The 22,796-nt window shown below is 41.4% G+C and overlaps 1 protein-coding gene across 3 annotated transcripts in view; it reads left to right on the top strand.

Moving 5' to 3' along the window:
• VTI1A (vesicle transport through interaction with t-SNAREs 1A) overlaps positions 1–22,796 on the top strand; it is a 259,604-nt gene that overhangs the window by 205,370 nt on the left and 31,438 nt on the right. The gene's annotated exons all lie outside the window — the stretch shown is intronic.

Raw genomic sequence — 22,796 nt, 5'->3', positions numbered from 1 at the left:
TGCAGGTAAGCTGCAGAGGATGCAAAGCAGTTTTTTGGGGGAGAAAGGTAACCCTGCTGTTACTGTTGTATCATTCTGTATTACACAGATGGACAAGCAAAAGAATGTAAAGATTAAAAATTATGTCCTTGATTCAGTACTGATTAAGTGAATTATATATTCTTCTGATAATAAATTTTTCATATATAGTCTTGTAGCCAACAACTAGCAGAGACATCTTGTGAAACCTTTGAAACACCACTTAGAAATGGTTCAGCACTGTCCTGTGATACAGTGTGGGCTCAGATAGGATGCTTGTAGAGCTGCGTAGGGGCCAACAAGGGGAGATGTTTCCTAGTCAGTCCCGTGCTGAGGAAATCTGGGCAGTCTGTCATTAAAAGGAAAAGGCTCCTTCAGCCAAGAAGCAGGAATAGACATCTTTTCTTTCTGCAGTAAACATTTCCAGACAGGCCAGTCTCACAGTCCTTGTGTAAGTAGCTCTGTGAGTACAGGTTGCAGGATGAAATACCAGGCTTAAACAAGCGAATCTGCATCCAGAGCATTTTAATAAAAAGTTAGCTTAGGTTGTGGGGAAGGAGGGGATGAAGCACTGGGGGAATGGAGAATATGAGTCATGGCATCCACACTGAAACAAATCTTTGAGCACGAATCACAATATAAAATTTTAAGGGCTTGATCCTGCCTTTGGCTATGCTGGTGTGTATTGTTATGTATCCTGTAAAATCGACTACTGTTACATGGTACGTGGTACTGTGTACCCACATAACTAAGCTCTCTTGGTTTTTATAGACTTTATTTTTTAAATCCCGTAAATGCTGTTGGACTTGACTTTTTAGAATGTTGAACAGATGCAACAAGATTTTCCTACACTTCCTACCCACTTACAGCCCCGAATAATTAGTGGATGTGTTGCATTTTTCGATAAAGACTTCTTAGAGAGCTGTTTGGTGAATAAGGCCACACAGAATGTGTCATTGTTGCTGCTGCAGGTTTTGAGTTTATTTGTGTATTATGGGTACTGTATACCACATAATAATGAAAAGCTATATGCTTCAGTCTGCTGGTTCACTACACAGTCTGTGTGATTACAAATTGTTTGAATAACAGTGGACTATTGAAACTCTATCCAGATGTGCATGTGGCTAATTATGGGAATACCCACAAAGGCAGATTACCTCTTTTGTTAGCATTTCCAACCCATTTAAAAACAGGAAAGTGAAAAGCATGTAGGCAGCAAATAAGAAGTAGCCGTACATGTTGGAGATGAAGACTTCATAATTAATTCCCAGGGAAGAAAAACCCTTGACCTGGCAGGATGCATTTCTGGAGTGTAACCAGATGCAATTTAATGCACAGGAGAGATATCCCAAAGTAGCAGATTCTGAAACAGTCCCAGAAATGGCATAACATCATTCACGGCAGGTAAAGCCCAGGTAAAGTCATGGTGGGGAGAGGGGATCTGAGCTGTTGTCGGCTTTCTGGCATAATTATTTTAAAAACTTTCAATTACATGATATGAGGTTTTGGAAGGACAAGTAGGGGAAAATGTGATCATGTCTCTCCAGAATTTAAGTACTTTTCATTTAATGAACTGGATCACTATCCAGAGGGGCTTTTAGGATGAGCAGTACTCAGAGTACGAAGAGCTCTATGTGTTTCCAGGCACCACACTGGGATGACAATGTTTTCACATTGTCTTCCAAAAGTGCTGTCTACTGGGTTTGGACATCGTGAGAGAGGAGAGGGAGAACATCGTGTCTAGTCATAAAGTGACCCTCAATCTCTTTTTCTCTTAGCTTCATTTCATGAGTTGCCATGAATTGCACAGGAGATGAAATGCAGAAGGTAGAAGGAGAAAATGCCAGTGGCAAAAATTCTATGTGGGATCCAAACTGTTTGAGGAAAACAGAGGAACAGATGAAAGAAAGGGTGTTGAATGGCTTAGCTACCTGTCTCCTTTAACAGCTTGTGATGAGGACATAAGTAGTTTATAGCAACCTTCACTCAAATGTCTTTCTTTTTCATCTCTTTTTTTGGGGTTTTTTTTTCTTTATTTTTCTCCAAAAGATGGGGATTAAACTAGAGGAACTCTGACTTTTCCAGCTTCTCTGAAAGAAGAGAGAAGATACTGGAATTCAGACTTAACCCCACTTTGTATAGCTTAATTTAAACAAAAATTATATATTTCTCTGAGTGATTAATAGCCAAGTGCAGTGACATACAGGAACAATGAGTTTGATCTTTTAGGTAAAGGATAACTGTGCTAGGTTGATTACACAATTTCCCCTAAATAAGGTGACAAGCAGTGAGCATGGTTTTCATGACTTCTGATCTTGTAAATGCACACTTACAAGTGATTTGCCTATTCCTCTGAAGGAAGTCTTGTGTTCTGTGGGACACGTGTTTAATAAATTCCAAATGGCCTAATGTGAGATGTTGAATCCCAGAAGCCAGGGTCTGTGCAAACAGGCTGGCCTGCCAGGGAATTGTAAAGTGTGAAATACTCTAAACTGGAATCCTGAACTTAGAGAGGTTTCACATCCTCTGGACATCTCAGCAGCTTATTAAGCAGACCAATAATTCTTTCTCCTTAGGCTTGTAGAGTGAATTTTGCTGTTACATGGACTGAACCTTACTTTCTCTTCTGTCAGTGTTTCTTTCTGCCCCCAAAACTGAGAGCATCAAAGATGCTACAACTATCCATATTGTGCTGATAGGGTGTTTATATAGGAACAGAATCAGCCTGTGTGCCAACTAGACCTCATTGCATACCTTTATCAGACTTCAAAATCTACAATGGAGGACAACTGCTGGCATTGCCCTGGGCATGATAAATGGGAAGGAAGAGAGTATTGATGGGAAACAGTCATCTCCATAAGTTGCTCCACTGTTAAACATTCATTACTTAAAAAGAAAAATGCCTCTACTTGACTTCAGATTATTGCTTTGGATCAAGCAAATGCTAAAATCAGTTTCAGAAAAGTGCTTTGCCCAATGCTTGACTTCTGCTTTCCTATGGGAACTGTGGTTAGCAGTTTTGACTCACTCAGTGGAAAAATGGGCCATAGAATGATTTGAGTTTGAAGGGAAAATGTCACACATACTGCCTCTGTGGTTTTCCTTCACTTATGGAGTTAAGACAATCTCTCCTAGCACTCAGAAGGGCCAGGGATCATAACACAAGCTTCCACACCCCATGGAGATCCCTCACTGTGCTGCCTATGGTCCTAATATCCCTGTGTACCTAGAGGAGCTCTCCTCCCAGCAGGACTCTCCATCTCCAGCCTCCTACCAGTTCTGTACTTCCCTTGAGACTGCAAGCAGTGTTTTGCAATATCTGGATCAGCACCAAATTCAGCCTATGTCCAGCAGAATCCCTTTGACCCATTGCTGTGTGATTCAGCAAATATCCAGTCTCCCAGGAGTGATAAGATTCAGTAAAACACTTCCCATCTGTAAATCCCAATCCTGTTAAATTAGGGCTGAGTTTTGTTGCTTGGTTTCTTTTCCCATGTTTTGGAAAGGAAAGAACTTTGTCAGCAGGTTGGTGCAGTGGTGCTTCACTCACGGTCAGGCAATGGAACAACCCCAAACTTGAAATGTAGGACAATCCAACCCCAGTCAAGTCTATGACCCAAGGGCTCAAAAGTGAGAGGAAATTACAAGTGCTACCTTTGCAGTTAATCCATCATAATGGATAACTTTTCTCCCTTCCTCTCTCTGTCCTTTGCATGCAGAAATTTTTTTAAAGGATTCAATTGAAATGTTTCCTGTCTCTTCCAGAAGGAAAGCTGCTGAAAAAGAGATCACGTTGTGTCAGGCAGCATGAAATGCAGTAGGTGCACTAGGCTCTCTTGTCCTTTCTCTGTGATAAGCACTACACTAAAGTCTACTGTCATTTGTGTGTAATGTGAATATCTTTCTGTAATGGAATAAGAGTGTTTGCAAAAATGGCTACTGAAGTGCCCAACCAGTGCACTTACTGCAGGAGAGTGACAGGATAAGAGAAGTGGCAGAAACAAAGATAGGAAAAGAGATTTTTGCACTAACAAGTGTGAACTGATAAGCTTGACCTGTATGGGAAATGTAGAGAATCCTTAGTGCACTTGTCAGGCCAAAATTAGCTGTGCCAATTTGTTTTCAGCAGCACTGATCTCTGAGAGCCCTTTACTTACTTTCTCATTTGTGGAAGAAAACTGCTGGCTCACCGCACTCCACTTAAGAAATTCTTAGCGAGCTAATTCAGTTAGGCATAAATAACTTTCCTGGGTGTTGAAGTCTGGGGTAGGAATCAAGAGGATCTATAGAGGTGGATGGGGAGGTGTTGTGTGGAGGTTTTATTGGCCACATGGATAAGTTATGTGTGTCATCGAAACTGAGCGCCTAATCACCTCCGACATGTCATCACAACTGCAACATGCTCAGCAAGGCAAAAGGGAGGGAAGAAAAGACATATTTCTTTCTCAAGTATGTGCAGCTAGAAAACAGCCATCTCATTTTTCATCTTCCTTCAGGGTAGGTGTTGAGGCCGTGTCTCTGCCAGGGAATGGGGGCTGTGTGCTTCACACAGGAATGAAGTGTGGTGTTTTAAAGAATAGATCTTGAAGTGCTGTTTAGCAAGTAAGCACTTCTGATTAGAGTGTGGGAATAGAGAAGTTGTCTGTACCTGATTAATTTCGGACAATTTGGAAAAACTGGAAGCCAAGGAGGCAAAGTCTGTAGTAAACAAGAGATTGCCAAGTTTCTAGTTTTGTCTGTTTATTTAACTAATTCTTCCTTGTGGGAACAAGGGAAGAAAATATAAGTTATGCTGGCATAGAATGATAGTCTGGGTATCAGTATGGAAAGAAAGAGAAATGTCAGTGCTTAGGTGAGGCAGAAGGGGCTGTGGTAGCTTCACTGCTATGTCTTCTCCAGCTCCTGTGTCAGAAAAGGTTCTTCAGTTGTAAATTGGGTAATGAAAAGGCAAATGGAGCTGGTCTTTGAGCAGATGAAAGAATAGAGACTCAGAAAGATTATGCCCATAGAGGAGGGGAACATAACAGAAAAAAGGGATTAGAGGTGGGGTCTGCAAAGACACCACAGGGAAATGAGCCTTTTGGCTGCTGAGAATCCAGTGAAGAAGGAGGCTGGGAGCAAGAGGGGAGTAAATCAGACACCCTGTGTGGAATCAGTGCAAGAGGGAGTGGAGGGAGCAGGCTGGTCAGGGGTGAACATGAGGCTCAGCAGAGCAGTGATTGCATTAGGCACAGCAAAGGAGCAGAGAGGAGGCAGCTCGTATTAGGTTATCACAATTAGATTCTACTGGGGCTAAGGAAATGTGATTCAAGGGATTGGTTGTTAAATTAGGATTTCCTCACATAATTTTATCAGATCTCACATCATCAAGTCAAATCTCGTTCTGTTCAAGTGGATCTTAAGAAACTGTCAGAACATAAATTGCACCTAACATGGAAATAGGAGCAAACAGAGTGGTCCAAGTATGGAAGGGAACTTTTTGGACTGAGCTATGATTTTTGTTGTGTTTCAAAGGCTTCTTAGGAGAAGCATTTTCCCTCCAAAGAATTTTTCCAGCCAGATTTTTGTCTCGTTTTTGGCTGTTTGCATTTGTATTCCTTGTACCTTCCTTGTATTCTTCCTTTTTTTCCCCCAGTCTCAAGCTCTCACTTGTAAGAGCAAAGGTGATACAGAGATATCTGTAGCAAGAGGCAGTGTGCCATTAGGGCCTTGGAGGGAGGCTGGCCATGGGGGTGATCTCCTCCACGTCACCATTTTCCCCCATCTGTGGAACTAGCAGGGTTTGACTACAGGACTTTGCTGAATAGGGGCTTGGAAAAATCTAGCTGTAAACTCACAAAGCCTGGCTTTGTGTCCAGAAATGGTGTTTCCACACAGTAGATCTGATTTCCATAGCTTTACACTCGTCGAAATACCAGCCAAGGCAAGTCCATGTAACCATGTTAAATTCCTTTCTTTTCTCTTTCTTAAATCAACCAATTTGTGTAAACCTCTGAAGAGACAAACTGACACCACTTTGACCAGAGAGTCAATGTTGATTTTTATTAATTGCTTAAAACTTTTTCTTTTTTTTTTTTTAAATAAGGCCAGGTCTGTGCTGCAGATTTCTATCAGCACAGCTGTTCTGGTCAGACTGACACCTCTCAGTGAGCAAACACTACACATGTAGATGCAATTATACCTCAAAATGGTGCTCGTTTTGCTTGCGGGGATGATTTTACTGTACCGCTACAAAGAGCAGATTTGCCAGTGTAAGTTTACACCGCCCCAGGAATGCTTTGTCTGTTTACTGTGCTGGTATTCCTTTATCAGTAAGGCATTTGCAGTGTAGACATGGTCTTATTTGGAGGGCTGGTTTTAATCCTGACACATGCTAAAGTGATTACACTGCTGATTGAGGACTCAATAGAAGGACTCCAACTGATTTGCTCTGGATCAGGGCCTGAAAGGAGGGGAATTATCTTGTGGTTTGAACACAGGGGTAGGAGCTCTTGGTGCACACCCTGGGTTTGATATTGACTCCATTTGTCTCTGCCTCTAAAATTGGGGGTGTTATGGAATTTGTCTTACAGGAGTTTTGTGAGATTTAGTTGTTTCATGTTCCTCTTCCAGGGCACAAGTAAAATTTATATCCCCAAATGGATAGCCACTACATTCAAAATTAAAAATAATTTTTAAAAAAGATAAATATAACAGCCTAGCTACTTCTGCAGCTGTTCCAATGGCACCAAGTGCTATTGCAGCAAAGGCCTTGGTTCTGGGCCAACCTGTGTGACGGCTTTGAAAAGGCTCCCCTGCCTTTATGAGGTGTGTATCACAGTTTGGGATACATTGCGCCACCACATTTCCCATGGGTGTTTCCTGGTAGCCCAAATGCTCCTTCTCTTTTATATTTACAGTATCCATGTTTTAGGATTCTGTTTAAGGGCCTCAGAGCTCTTGGATGGCCAAGTCTAACAAGGAGCAGCTACAGCATGGGGACCTGTGTGCCAGTGTAGGGCTTTGTGCTCCTGAAATAGGTGCTGCTCCTTCTACAGGGGTTAAAAGCCAAAAGCCGAGAGGGAGCAGGAGGGCACTTTCCCCAGGGACATGAAGTGCTTTCACTGCTCTTTCATGCCAGACCTAGAAGCAAGATTAAAAAGGCCACATCTCCTGGATGCCATGTCCTGTGGTAGCCTGGCACGTACCAGGTTGGTGGAGACACATCCCTCCTTCAGACTGTCAGCTTCATTTCTTCATCAGCCTTCTGCAGAGGCCGTGCCAGCATGTTGAAGCTGAAGGGCTTTTTCCATTCTCTTCATATCATCACTCACTGGGCTGTAGACTAAGCAGGTTCCAGTTGGGACATACAATTCCCTGAACATGTGAGATCACACCAAGGAGCAAATCCCTACAGGAAGCAAAATTAGCAGGAAATAGCTATTGCTCATCATGTTCCTTTTTTACAAATGGTGAATCCTTTCAAAAGCCACATCTGGGAAATGGAAAACTAGTGTTTGGAGCAGAAATCTTTATCTCTAGGAAAAGATAAGTTTCATCTTTTTTTATGGTTTAAGACAGAATTTTTGGACTGTTCTTCACTCTGTAATCTGTGGCTTCCTTAGTCTGTGGCTGTTTTTACATATATTTTCTCAACTGTCATCTATTGGCACCAGAGACAATGTCAAAGGAACAGATCTTTATGACAAATCAGTGCATAGAAGAAAAAGATGGTGTGGTTGTGTCTTGTGCCAGAATGATTAATTACAGAAAGACCCCTTATATTCCAGTGAGTGTTTCAGAAATCAGAGTATTTTGATACTGACCAGCTTGATTTAAGGCTTCTAAAATTATTCAATTATGCTTCTACCTCATCTGAAGTACTCCTTGGCCCTGTTATAGGCGGCAGGGGGGGAAAAAGATATGCAAAAATTATTCTTCTTGCACGCTGCTAGAAGAAAAACAAGGCTGTGTTTGGTGTACCCTTGCCAGGGCCTGGTAAAACTGATCACAGTTCAAGTAAGCAAAAATGAGCCTGTCATGTGCAGCAAAAAAAAGGATAGGTCTCCCTGGCTGTAACCCACAGTCTGAGGAATGAAAATCAAGAGCACTGTAGAACATCCTTTTTAAAACCAAGTCTTTCTGAAAGTTAACAGCACAAAACCATTGCATGGGCTTACATGTTCTACAGAAGAAATTCTGCACTTTGTTCAGGCTTACTAAGAACACTTTGGTTTGCTTGATAATAATCATTTACAAAACTGAGACATAGGGTAAGTAAGGGCTGTGTTGATGGTCAGAAAGCAGTCAGAAAAAACACTATCTAGGCTACAGAATGAGACTTCTGAACCTAGTCCTGCAATTCATCTTGGAAAGATTGTCTTGGACAACCCCCATTTAATCTGTCAGTATATTCTTGTTGCTGTTACTCTGAAACCCCAGTTTTCAGGTGACAGTAGCTTGTAGAGAAATACAGGGAAGAGAAATGACTGAAAAATATCAGGTAATTCATTTTCTATTGCACAGAAATCTAGGAAACTTAATCTTTTGTTTCATGATTATAACTTCCACTATCAGTAGTGCCAATGGACATGCTGGACACAGGTTTCTGTCCATGGTGTGCCTTTCTTTTGTGAAGTTCAACTGGTCATGGGACTATATTGTAAAGGAAGCAGACTTATTTTAAGTCAGTGGCTGTTTTAGCTTGTATTAGTTTGCAAAATCTTAGGTGTAGTCAGAAACCCTTGACACCAGCATAGCTCTTTAGGAAGGAATGGCTGCTTAAGGGACTACTTTTAAGTATCCTTGCTCCTGCTAGGTGATGGCCAGCTTTGAAAGGCAGCCTGGCAGGTTGTTGTGTGAACCAGGACTAGGAAAGGAATATAGGGATCCTAATGTCATTTAAATTTTCAGAGAGGAAGCACCAGGATAAGTTTAAGGTCAACTGTTTTTGTAAATATAGTCTGTAATTTAAGTTTTCTTCTATAGTATTTGCAAAATGAACATTTTGTGAGCAGGGATGGTGCACAAGTAGCTAGCTGTAGTTCTGCAATCTACTTTATAGTTTCTTTACACAGCTGTGGATTAGAAGATTTAGGATCTGGGAGCAAAAAACAAGTTTGAAAAAGATAGTTAAATATAGTGAGAAATATGAAGGGCTTTGATGGGGGAAAGAGAGGGGATGGCAGGCGGAAAGAACCCCCAGGGAATGTTAAGTGCACATGTAAGAATAGGACATATGATCCTTCTTTATTGTTGTCCATTTAAAATTACAATGTGTTCCACTTAAACTAGACATGCTAATAATATAAGAAGAGTCATTTATAGTGGACAAATTCCAAAGACCAAAGCTGTGTCCTCATTTAAATTCTGCTCTTTTGTTAGGGCACCCTACTGACATAATTCTCTATTGTTTCGGCCATTATCGCTTGCTTAATGCAGGACATAGTGTCGGGAAATTCCTGTCTGGCACTTACAAGGTGTTTCTAAAAGGGGGAACAAAAGAGTCAAGAGCGCACAGGGAGCAGGAAGAAGCTGCGAGGGGAAGTGGCAGCAGAGGGAGGAATTCGAGATAGAAGCAGGGGCTGGGGGCAGGCAGAGCCTCTGCACTGCCTCTGCAGTCCCAGGCAAATCTCGTAGGAGACTTAGCAAGCCGCTGAAGGATGGTGAAAACGCAACATTTCTGAGTATGGAGTGGAGAGCCCCTCGGCTGGGAGGCAACAGGACAGAGCAGGAGGTTCTGCTGGGGAAGAGAGGCTGTGCCACTGGGAAACTGGGGCTGGAAGGCTGGCTCCAGGAGAGTTTGATGGAGTTGGATGCTGAGGATTTGTGGTGGTCAGTGAATGGGGAAGGAGTTGGTGTCAAGGCCATCTACTTCTGATACTCTGGATATGAGGAGCAAGATATCCTAGCTTGCACTGGCCTGGACATAAGAAGATTACTCTGCACTGTCATTTGTTAATAACAATGTTGTTTTCTGTCATATAATTAGAAAATACATCTTCCTTTGCCTCCAAGCACTGTCACCTTATTGCATTTGCACATTTTTCATAATATTTCAAGCGAACTGACCAGATAACATTAATGAATATATTAGATAGGCAGGCACTTTTAAGGAAAAAATAATAAACATACTTGTATATTAAAAAGTTAATTCAGTCTGGAGCCAAACAGGTAATTTTCCCTTCAGCATTTTTTCACTCAGCTAAGACAGGTTGGACTAGGAGTGCAGTCACCCTGTCTAGGCTCTTGGCTTGGCTTGCATACCAGGGGCGAATTTTCTTCAGAGACAGACAGCAAGATGATCTGATTGGCCTCGGTCCAGGGCATGCTCACAAAGGGCCCTTTGATGGAGGGCTCCTTGGTGAGCCCTGTACCAAAAGCTGCCTGCCACCCTCCTTTCAAAGATACCCATTTACAGTAATTCAGGGAGGGGGAGAAGGGAAATAAATAAAGAGACGTCAAATAGGGGGGTTGCCACAGGAATAATTACGTTACTGGGCTCGGAGGGGGTAGGGAAGAGGAGGGGGGAGTTATTAAGTAAACTGCTGGATGTCAAAGTAGCTGTTTGGCAACAATGCAAGAACATAAGGCATTTGCAATTAAGCTCATTAAAGCTTCATCATTTTGCTTATCAATCTTTTCTGAAAAGGGTGGGGTGAAGCACCATATATTAAAACATGGCTGCTTGTATAGATAAGGAGTGATCACTGCCTGTTTGACTCTCTGAGCTGCCCTGTAGTACCCATCCTGTGATGGCATACATGATTAGCTGATTTAACTCCCTCTTGTACACAGGCACATCACTTATAGGGGTTGGTTATTGTGTTCCTGCGCTCCACTGCTGCAACACCCAGTCCAGGCAACTGCTCCTCCTCCCTGTTATCTTGTTTGGTATCCAGATGTGGTCTCCTGCCTATCTGTCAATTTCCATCCCATTTGATCTCAAAACAGTGTTTTTTGGAAGAATATTTCCTGAAGCCTCCACACCATGGAATAAGGGGAAGGTGAACTGGGTTATCAGAGCCATTGCTTCCTCAGTCAGGGGGGATGTCCTCTCACTGGAATCCATACTATACCCTGCTAGCCAGAGGCTTGAGTGTCAATGGAAATAACAGCAACTTGAAGATGCATTAGTGGATAGAACTGATCTGAGTCATTCCGGATCTCTTGGAGACCTCAGCCTGCCTGAACTGACTTTTAGCAAGGCCTCTTCTGGCTGAGGGACAGTGGAGTGTGTGAGTTGACTGGAAAAGCCATCAGAGCAACAGTGTTGGTGTGAAAGCCTTGCAGTAAGAGCAGCAGCAGCACTCTCTGAGCTTTCTGCTTTGGAGCTGCTTCCCAGAGTACAAGGAGTGAGATCTGGGAAGAAATCAGATCTGTCTTCTTCTGGTAATGTAGAAGTCAAAATGTGCCGCTACAGCTTATTGCAGATAGTAGATGTGTAAGGACAGCATTTCAGATACAGACACCTCTCATCATCCAAGAGCTTCAGAGCTCCATAGATGTGAGCTAAGCCCTGCACCATCCCTTTGTGGGAGGTGAGCTTTGCTTTCACTTTCCAGATGGAAAAGTTCTGGCACAGAGGCACACTGGGTGTCTGGGGCAGGTCTGAGCCCAGAAGTCCTGGTTCTCACAAGTCCAGTTTCTCCAGTATGGCCTTGACCATGAGATTTCCTCTGTGTTTAGGTTGACAGCAACTAACTATACTGAGCTTCAGAATTTTCTTTCGAAAATGATCAATATTTTCTTGCTTCATTTATTTCTGGTAGCAACTCTTTTCCATTTTGATAGTGATGGAGAGATGGGACCTTGTTTAGAAGTGGTTCTTTCTATAATAAGTTTCTTTAATTACTTTTTCCATTGTCTCCACAATATATTGTCTATATAGTGACTTTGAAAGAAGGGAAAGGAAGAAAAAAAAAAAAGGAGAAGCTGGGTGAAATACTGATATGAAGAAGGGTATGGAAGAAGTAGCACCACTAATACAAACATGTAGGTCATATTGCCATGTGGGAATGGAAGCCAGCTTGAACTTTAATTCTTAGTTTGATCAAGGTAGTGTAAAACCCAACCCCAGAGGATTTCCAATGGAGAAACTGGATTTATATTTTACATATGAGCTATAGTTGAAGCCAAATGTTCATTCCACTCAAATTGTGTAGGTGGATTACTTTACTTCCAGCCTTGAAGTATCATGTTTTTAGCTGCTAATAAACTTAATAAAATCCATTTCTTATTTCCCCTGGTGTACTATGTTCATGAGCCTTGATGTGCCATAAGAGCAATGCTGTCCAGAAAATTCATTTATCAAGAAACAGGCAAATGATGTGCATGAATAAGTGAAGAAGAAAAAGAATATGTGTACCACTTTTTCAGTGGCATTGCTCTTACCAGAATTCCCAGTTTCCTTTTTTCTTCTGACTTACAACTGGACCAAAGAGTTGAGAAAACTTAATAAATTGTAACATCATCAATCTAACAGAAAACTAAGATATGTACAGGTTGTTTTTTGGCATTTTTTAAATTGTTCCTTTCCCAATTAAAAATATCTTTCTGTACCAACAAGCTTCCAGCTTTGGCTTAGCTCCCAGAACCAGACCTGCCGTTTCACACAATGTGTGATCAGTCTAAGGGTTCATTGCCACTGCAATCCACTCAAGCCAAGAATTTACAAAACTGAATGAGGGATTAGACATTTATGTAGATGACAAAAATATCTAACATTATTATCTAATACAAAGAGATCACTGAGAAGGAGATAAAACCTCACTTTTGAAAGGTGTTAGATAATATTTAATATTTAGAATTGGGGTGAGAGTTCCTTGGGCACTTTCTTGCAGGAGAAGGTAGAATTTCACACAGTATCCTTGAACTTTATATTGACATGTTCAGTCTTGGATACTGAGTTAGAAGAGCTGTAACTGGTCATACACAGCAATAACTGCCTCACTACTCCATGCACATTTTCTGATTAGCACCCAGTTACCTAAATGAGATAATCCAAAGGAGCCCTTTAGCCCACAGTTTTAAATTCAATCACTGGCCAACAAGAGGTGCCAAGTGAATTAAGACATCAGTGAGGGTGAGCAATGTAGTGAGTTAAATGTTGTCCCCAAGACTCAGAAGTGCAGAGTTGAATGGAAACTTCATTGCAGGCAAAGCCACTTCTTTCAGCCCCTTCATATCCCCCATATGCAATAAAATGTCACCCTCTTCTTTCAAAATGTGGCTGTGGCACATTTCTGGAGCACAATGAATTCATCACTTCCCTTAATAGATTTATTGGGGAGAGCTGGGAAAGGAAATTATCTTTACAAATATTTAGGTTGAACAAAAGAGTAAAAAAGAGTGGGAAACAAACTGCTTTATGGTAACAAGGAGAGGGAACCAGACAAGGAATGAAAACAGAGAGGGTAGGGGCCTCAGGTACAGAGGAAGAAGTAAGATCTTAGGTAGAAACAGAAGGGTAAGGCAGGGTTGAACATATAAACAAAGGGTTTAGGAGAAAAAGCAATATGACTTTTGAAACTTTTAATGCACATCTGACCCAAATCATCTGTCCTTTCAGAGTCAGCCCATCACCTCCCTTGTTTAGACTTTATTTTTCCTTGGAGATCTGTAATCCTTGCTCTAAAGAGCTCCTGACTTTGTGGACATGTGTTGTGTTAGCAAATGCTGCTATTGAAGTCAGCAGACTTGTTAAAACTTGTGCTTTTGCTGCAGCCGTGGAGTTTGTGGTGAGCAGGGAGTGCAAGCCCGGTCATTGCTCCTGGTGTGTGTGCAGCCTGGGAGGGGTTCAGGGGGAGAGGGGAGGGCCAGGCAGCTTCACAGCAGCTTTCCCACCTCTCTGCTGGCCGTAGCAGAGGGTTTCTCATGGAATCACTTTGTAGGGGGAGTAGGGGTTATCAAGAGCACAGAGTTTTTCTTTCCAGCGAACAAAAATCGCCGCTGAAAACTCTTTCCAGAAGTTAATACAACCTGAGGCAATATTTCTTCTGCAGAAACCACAAACAAATCCATGCATGTGTATTTAGGAAAGGACTCCAGACTCATCTGGGCAGATCACAGGGAACTGTGGGGTTGCAGGGAGTACTGAAGCCACTGCTGCTGGCACTGGGCTCTGTTGGCTTTGGTCAATCATTGAGGGCCAGAGTCCTCAGGGGGGCCTGTTTGATCCCCTTCAGTAGAAAAGGTAGAGGAAGGGGGAAAATGGAAGTTGACCAAGTTTATCAGTTCTCTTCTGCAAATGTTTTCGCAGAGAAAATTAAGTTTCTTTTAAAGATTAAGTCCACCAGCATGAGTGCACATAAAGTTATTGACCCTACCTGTGTATTTGCAGAAGACAAGCATTTACCAGTCTTTTTCTGGTATAGGGCTTTTGTTTCACACTGAAAAATAATAATAATTTTAAAAGTTTGTTGGCTTTTAAAAGATACTGCTTTTTTCCATTTCCTTTATTCCCACTCTCCACTGTATCCCTGAGAGATATTATGTACTCCTTGGAAAAATATTTCGTTTGGGAGGGGTAAAACCACATTCAGGTTCTTGCACATCATTTTCATGAATTTTGTGTAGATGTTATGTGGAGCAGAAAAAGTCAAGGTGCCATCACTCTGTGTTCTAGTTAGTGTGTGCATGAAAGAGAAAAAGAGAAAATGGAACCTGCTCTTCAATACTAAAATCCAGCATTGTTGGAGAATCTAACACAGAGATTTTAAATTGAGCTTTTGCATTTATTTCTTTTCCCTGAAGAATCTGTTGGCCTGAAGTTGTGTAACTCTCTGATAAAGTCGTTGTGGGGGTCTTTGCTATCCTGGAAAATAAAAGACTAGAAAATTGCAGTGCAAAGCTCATGTTTGCTGAAGTGATCGACCTTAAATGGTGTGTGGGTTATCTCAGAGTATAATCAGCATAGCTGATTTGAACAGAGCTGTCTTTAAAATAAATATCTGCTGGTTAAGATTTGTTTTCATTTAGGTCTTACTTTCAGCAATAGGATTAGCCTAAGGTCTATATATCTACAGGCTCTTGTATAAACAAGCAGCTTAAACAAAACTACCATTATTATACTGATTTAGGGAGAGAGAAAAGCCTTGTTTGGTTTATTGAGTTAAGATCATATGTGTGACAAATAAAGCCTTCCTTTAAATGTAAGTTTTGTCCCATTCAATATAGTAAGTTTCTTGAGAAAAAAAGAATTACAAAGGCAAACATTATTCTTAATGCCAATTCAATTTGTCACCTCCAGGTTTTAATCCCATAGGCTGGTGAAATACGTGCTATTTCATTCAGTTGAACCACAAGGCAGTTGATATCACCATATTTATCACCATCAGGGTGATATAATCAATTTACTTCTTCCTGTAAGAACTGCCCTTACACTTCCTTTTTCTACCTTTTACTCAATAGCTTTATTAAACTCTTTTCAGTGCTGATTTATTGCAGCCATGGATAATGTTGTGTTCTGTGGCGCTTCCCCCACAAGGAGCTTCAATTGCTGTTGTCATTCTTTTGTCTTTTTTGTTTTATTCAGCACATCAGGTTTTATTTACTATCTTTAAGTGCCTCGTAAATAAAATGTGAAAGTTCTGAGCTCAGTTAGCAACTTGAGATCTAATGAGGGGTGGCTGATCATTTATGGTATGGATGCCATGGGTCTTATTTCATACAACAGCAAGGAGAGTCTGCATGTTTCTGAGTCCCCATCACAGGAGGTGCTGTGAGCTTGAAATTGGTTTGTGACCAAAGAAGGAGTGAAAGGCACGGTGGGAAAGTGCTACTGAACAGACCCAATCTGAAAATGTTTGGGTTTTCTTTTTTTAATATCTGTGCAATTGAAATGCTGAATTTGAAACTGGAAAAAGATCATTTGATCATTTGAAACAGAAAAATATTTGTTTCAAATTGCCACAAAACCAATTAGGTTAAACTATTGTTAAATGAATGTCAATGAACTCGTCTCCTTTTTTGTCCAGTCATGCCAGGTCAGGTCCTAAGGCCCACAGAGCTGCATCTTTGCAGAATTCCTCTAAGTGGGTGAAGTTGGTGATGGAAGCATGAATTTCCAAGTGCACAAGTTGGCATAGTAGTTCAGGAGGAACTCTGGATAAAAGCAATCATACCAGCAATGATCATATTGCCTGCTCTCATAAGTGCCTTTTAAATTACTTGAAATTTTTATGGACGATCCCTAAAATATTATGCTAGCAAGATAGCAATGTATTTAAACTGTCAGCTACCAACCCTGGGTCACTGGTTAGAAATATTACATTTGCTTGTTGCAGTCTATTTGCTGCTGGTGGTTGCAGCTGAAGAGCTGAGTGCACTTGCTGGTGTCACCTCACTGAAAGTAAATTTCACCTTCACCACAGAACTTGATTGCAGGTTGTGAATATTATTTAAATGGAAATTATTTCCTTATAAGAAGTCCACAGAAGCATTGGGATTTTTTCCAGGCCGACTTTTTAATATTTATTTTGTATTGTTCTCGCTTTTATCCTTAATTTGGAGCTAAATTAGATCTGTCAGTGTCCCTTTAAATTTTTTCCTCGCTGACTAATTTGTTTTAGCTAACTTGTTTCAGGACAAGTGTAGACTACTTACCGCACAAAAGAGAAAACTCAGATCAATCTCGGTCTGCTGAGAAAATTAATCAATTTGCAAGTTACATCTAGCTTAATTCTGTCATTTAAAGCAGGCATTGAATTTCCTTTCCCGTGTTGCACAGACAGGGGAAGGTAACTCAGTCTCCATTGGACTAATTCACTTGCCTTGTGCTCTGTGTTGAGGCCATTAAAGGACTGCACTTAGAAAACAGCTGCTTTATGTGTGTGTGTGTGTGTGCCAGTCTCTCATTTTCCACATATGTAACAGATCAAAACATTTAGATTGGGTTGATCCAGTCTATCATGATGGAGAGGTTTTGAAGCGACAGGGGTAAATAAGAGCCTGGCTTGGCAGGAGGATGCCTTTGCCCTGATCCTGAGGAGCTGTTGGTGGGCACCACCCCAATTAAAGCAGGCTGGGCCATACCAGCTTTGCACAGATTCTTTTTCCAGAGTCACTTAGCTTCAGAACATTTGGTAGAAAGGAACAAATCACTGAAAACTCAGCCCTGTACAATGTTATCACTTATGTTCAGTGCTAGTCTAGTGCTCAGGAGTGTTTCTTTTTGTTATACCTCTGCAGACCTGCTGGAAAGAAAAATGTTTCCTGCTTCTTGTTTGCCCTATATATTCTAGAGCCACATTGTTCAGTGTTATCACCTTAAGAAGCAGTTAAGATTAAAGTGAGATAGCACACATTTGAGTTTAGAAAAGCAGCCAGAGAAGCTGTACAACTTTTATGGTCTTCGTCCAAAGTGCATTTAAGTGTGGGACTGTTTTTCAGAAAATTGAATTAAAATGTAATTTTTCAACTGTTCTGTATTTCCATTTATACTCCTCATCCTCTAAATCTGTGCCATGATATGGCTGTCTACTGTTGGCCAGGGTTTCTGGGCCAGCTCTCAAGAATATGGAAATTAGAGAACTAAAAAGAGGAAGAGGATGCTTTGGCAAGCTTACTTTTATTGGTTACGGATAGTTGGCTATCACTGTGGTACCCCTTGGGATTATCACCCGCCAAAATCCAGAACTCCATTTCAGAGGGGATTATTTCAAGGAGCAGAAGCAATTGCAGAGTAGTGTAACAGGCACTGCTGTGAAGAGTGATGCAATGTTTTGGAAGTTCTGCCTTGCTGTGGCTGTATGCCTGGGAATTACTGTACTTATTCATGTACAAGTGAAAAAACCTAGGTACTTAGGGGAAAATGCTGCTATTTGATTACTAGTATGGACAATTGTTACTATGCTTAAAAATAAGACCATCAAATTAGTTGGTGAAGAGGGGAGAGGAATTTGCATGCAGTGCAATGAGCAGGGAAAGAAGAGACAAGGAAAAAAGAAAGTCAGATTTTTAGCCTACATTTGATTGGTGTCTATTTAAAATAATATTTTTTTCTGTGATTGCTAAGCATTACCAGTTTTATTTAAAAATTTAAATGGATAGTATTGCACAGCAGACCCAAATTGTGAAGCTGTTTCATGCTCTGTGCTGTGGGTGTCACTCTAGAAAGCTCCTGGTGGACAGGCAGCCAGGGTGACACTGTGGCTTGAATAAGAGGGCCGAGGACAGGCACGACTCAGCTGTGCCAGCTGTGTGTAGAGCTGGCTGCAGTGAGGCCAGGGGGGCCTCAGTCAAGAAGCTGAGCAGTGAAGAAAAAAGCAAGTAGGCTGGATAATGCTGTGAAGCTGATAATTAATATTTCTGAAGATGTTAGGAAATGAGAGGTTGGGAATCCTTTGGTGTCTCTGTAGTTGTCTTCTTCTGTATTGGTCAGATGCAGAATATGGGCAAGAACTTAATGAAATTCTGCATTGCTGTGCTCATAAACAGCTATTTCTCCTTCTACAGCCCCTCTTCCTATGAGTTTCTTAAGATTGGCTAATGAGATTCACTTTTATCTCAGGATCTTTAACGACTCCCAAAAGACCAGGAGCTTAGTTTTAAATCTCATCAGCAAAGCAGAGCAGCTTCCAGCAGCAGAGTGCTTCCTGACAGCATCGTGGAGCTTGCTGCAAAACTGGCTCAGAAAGAAAAAGGATGCCAGCCCTAGATCCAGCACTGTTGCTTTTGGCAGCTCCTGGATGTTCAGTCTCTGCCTTCCACTCATGGAGCTTACAGCACTGCATTGCTGTGTCCTACTGCCAGGTCAGGAATTGGCTCAAGTGCTGAGGTTTGAACTCCATTGTCATGTTTGCACACACAAAATAAAGGTGCAGGAGTTTACATACTGTGTTTGAAGTAGCTTCTTGAAAAATAGGAGTGTATTATTGCCTCTGCTCGTTACAAAGGCTGCATCAACATGTCACAGTGATGGACTGAGTCTCCAGAAAGTTAGTGAATAAAAACAGTCACATGGCACAAGAAACCTCAAGGATGACCAGGGCCCAGAAACTGTGCAGGCTTTTTATACTCAAACACAGAGCAAACACATTTTGCTAACAAGGTTCCGGACAATGGCATATGGCCACCTCTGATGGTACATTGCCAGAGGAGCTGTAAGGCTCCAGGTGCATCCCTGGTGGGTTCAAATTACTTTCAATGAATTCTGAATCCTAAATTTTCAAATATGAATAGTGCTTTTGATGACACAATTTTGGGTAGTGAAATTGACCTTATTAAAGAGAAGTTATGTTTTAAAAGGACAGATATTCATCTGATAATGAAAATCAGGCCTTTTTCACAGGGCTGAGCCCTCAGAAACTCTGGCTCTCCACCTCACTATTCTTGAAAATATGTCCTAATTCCCAAACAGATCTTTTATTTGATGCTTTACATATGACTCTGTAGAAAGGAGTATTTTAAAACAAAGTAATTTGCCATATTTAAAAAGGAAAAGGAATGGAAGGGAGAAGGGAAGAGCAGTACTCAGAAGCAAACAACCTCAAATTTGAGGTCATGTTCTAAATGAAAAGTGTAACTTTTTTTTCCCCAAAAACCTCATGAGTCCTTTTGGGGCAGGAGGACTTAAACAGAATTTGGAAACTTCAGTAGAAATTGCTTCCTCAATCCTTAGAAACATTGAAGTTCCTGAAAGCCCTACTTTTGAATTCAAAATCTGAGACTGAATGCATTTGTCCATAGAGGAGAGGAACTGAGAGCTGTGAAATGAACTTCATCCCTTCCTCTCTGCTGATAACAAGCAGTATCAAAATGACCTTTGAAAATCTAGTTTTTTAAAAAACTGTGGCGACCAACCGTTCAGGGTGAGGCTGTCCATCCTCAGGGTGAGAGTATGTTCAGAATATATCCATTCTAGCACTCACATGCCCTTTTCTGTGGGTTGGGATCCAAATGTGACCCCTTTCTTTACCAAGTTAAATGAGCAGGATTTTCCTTCTTTCAGAAATTATGGATAAACCAAGTATCCCAAGATGAGGTGATGCTTAGTAGGTTTTCCCTTGTTGATTCCTGAGAATCTCCTCATCCAAATGAAAAAAAAAAAAAAAATTTCCCTTGCTTCCAGTGAGGTTCCTAAGAGCCCCTAAAGCCCAAAAGGAGCAAAATGAGCATCCATTATTGAGAGCCAGTAGGCTTTCTGTTTGCTCCTCAGGGTTGCTTGAAGTCCTTTCCTGGTTGTGGACGGTGAAAGACACCTCAGAGCATGGTCACGCCTTCTTTTCCTCCCAAAAGTGTCTGTGTCCCCCTCATCTTGCTTGCTGCCCCTCCTCAGATGGGACAGGTTGGTCTGATCTCCCTCACCTCGCTCATGAGATCAATTCTGCCTAAGGCCAGGACAGATTTCCTTCATCTTTCCCATGCTAACAGCGTGGCTTAGTTCTGCCTTGTTGGCCAAGCCTTCCTTGGCTTCCCTACAAGCCAAAGGCCACGACTCTGTCTCACGCATTGGTCTGTGCCCCAGGTTGTGCCCACCTCCCCTGGTGGGGAACCAGCCTGGCAGGTGCCCAAGCCCCTCCTCGCTTCCCAGCAAAGCAGTGACCCTCGCTAGGAAAGCTGAACGCTCCCAGAGAGTACCACTGGGACAGCTAATCAGTTGTAAGAGCCTATTGATCTGTTACATTTGTTTCCAACATGCAAAAAGGAGATTCTTTTGTTCTGGGCTGGCACCAAGCTCTTGCCACAGTGGGTTCAGCGTGTCTCCGGACACCCCGATCAGGCGCCTCGCAGCTGACTCTGCAGAATATTTGCTTATTACAGAAGGAACTGAAAGAACCTAGAATTCACTAGTGACCAACCTCTTACTTCTTGAACAGCTGTTTTCCCCCTTCCTTTTGTTTCTGTTTTTTGGTTTTTTTTAATCGCTGCATTGCAAATGTGATTTAAGTCCCCCTCGCAGATACCAGCACACAACAGTCGCCCAGTTAAAATGCCAGCACCATTTGCGCTGAGTGGTCAGTGCTTGCTGGGCTCAGTTCCTTTTGAAATCAAACTTGGAATAATTAAATGGCCACAGCGGTAATGCGAATGCAGATTTTTGCATGTCCAATAATCAAAGGGAGGAAAAAGTAGTCTGAAGCTGTTTTGTTTTAATCATATTTGATTTTTATTTTAAATGAAAGCACAAAGGTAATTTTTCTGTTGCTCTACCTGTGACTCCTTAAATCATGGTAAACGTGCATTATGATCTTCTTAAAAGAGTAAGAACATTCCTTGTTAATTAATTTATACAGCTGTCAGTACAGCTTCCTATGTTATTCATACTCTAAGTGTTTGACTGCCATAGATTTTCTAGCAGTTCCTGGCAAAGCTCCAGTGAAAGCCTGGGATTTATTAGGCTGACTTGGTGCAAAGTCTATTGATTGTGGCCTCGAGGGTAATAACTAAATAGAGCTGGAGCAACAAGTCAATAACACCATTGTTGCTACAGACTCCATTCACTTGAGGAGTTAGATTGTTTTACAGTGGCAAAGAGTAATCATGAGCAGATCAGCATGTTCAACAGGCTCTGTACCATGTTAGTGCTGGGGACTGTTTTAAAGCTTACAGCAGGACTGCGTGAGAAGTGAGGTGGGGTGCAGGGATTAGGAATCCTGTAAACTCCTTCATTAGGACTAAAAGGTTTAGTCTTTATCATCCTGCAGCAAGGAGTCCCCGTGCCTGTGTTGGTCCAAACGGGTGTTAAAATCCTCTGCCCATCAATCCATCAAGGCACAGTAGAAACCTGATTTACATTTTGGTTGGGGATATACGTGCAATGTGTGCATGTATGAGTGAATGCATGTCCATATGCCCTAGCATGAAATATTATTTTAGCTAGTACAAACTTCACCTCTGTGCATTAGTATTTCCTGGCAATGGCTGGAAAGAGGCTCCCATTTTCTTAAATTCAAAATGTGGAAATGCTTTTGTTTATTGCTTCTCTAATCCTCCCATGTGTTTGTTTACTTTTAGAATTCTTTACTTTTGTGGAAATACATACAAACCTACTAGGGGAAAGATGTTTATTTCCTGAGAGTTTTATCATTTATTTGACAGCCTTTGACAACTCATGTTATATTAAGAGCAGATCATTTTGAAAAGTCAAAATTGTGAAGACGGGAGTTTCGAAAACAGAACCGGATGATTTTGCACACATCTTGTATCCCTCTCAGGGAGCTGCAGAAATACTGAGTAATTAGAATTAGTTTCTTCCTAATACCAGTTAGTAGCAGCCTACTCCCTTGAAACATGAAAGATGGTGCAGAAGGTAATAATATGAACCACATAACATTATAAAAAGGCAGGTGTAATTATGCTTTGTAAAACGAACTGAGTGGTCAAGCAGCAAGCTTTTGTGTATTCAGCAGTTCCACAGACTCTTCCTCCCTTCACCTATTTCTTCTTGAAAGTCAAGTTTTCTTTTTTTTTTTTGTAAGTAATGTTTCTAAGCCCACATTTTCACAGATAATAGGAAACAGCAAAGCTTTCTTTCTGAGCCTGCAGTCATTTTAAAACACCAACATTTTAGACGCCAAAATTTCAATAGAGGACTTGATTTTTGAATGTGGTGGTGACTGTGACATCTGACGCCAGTTTATTAAAAATTTATCTGTCCTTCTTTTTCACTACTGCTCTTGCTTTATTATAGCTCATACTAATTAAAGTGCAAAAAGGGGTGGAACTAGTAAGGAAATCCTGTGGCCAAATATTCAGGAGGGTACTGGGCTTCCCTTGGCTAGAGGCAGTCAGCATGTGCTGGGGTAGATCTCTGAGAAAAAATGCAAACGTGGTGAATGCCTCTTTCTTTCTTTTCT

The sequence above is a fragment of the Geospiza fortis genome, unplaced genomic scaffold (genome assembly GCF_000277835.1).
Source record: "Geospiza fortis unplaced genomic scaffold, GeoFor_1.0 scaffold130, whole genome shotgun sequence".
Classification (NCBI taxonomy): domain Eukaryota; kingdom Metazoa; phylum Chordata; class Aves; order Passeriformes; family Thraupidae; genus Geospiza; species Geospiza fortis.
This window is presented reverse-complemented; position numbering and strand designations above follow the sequence as displayed.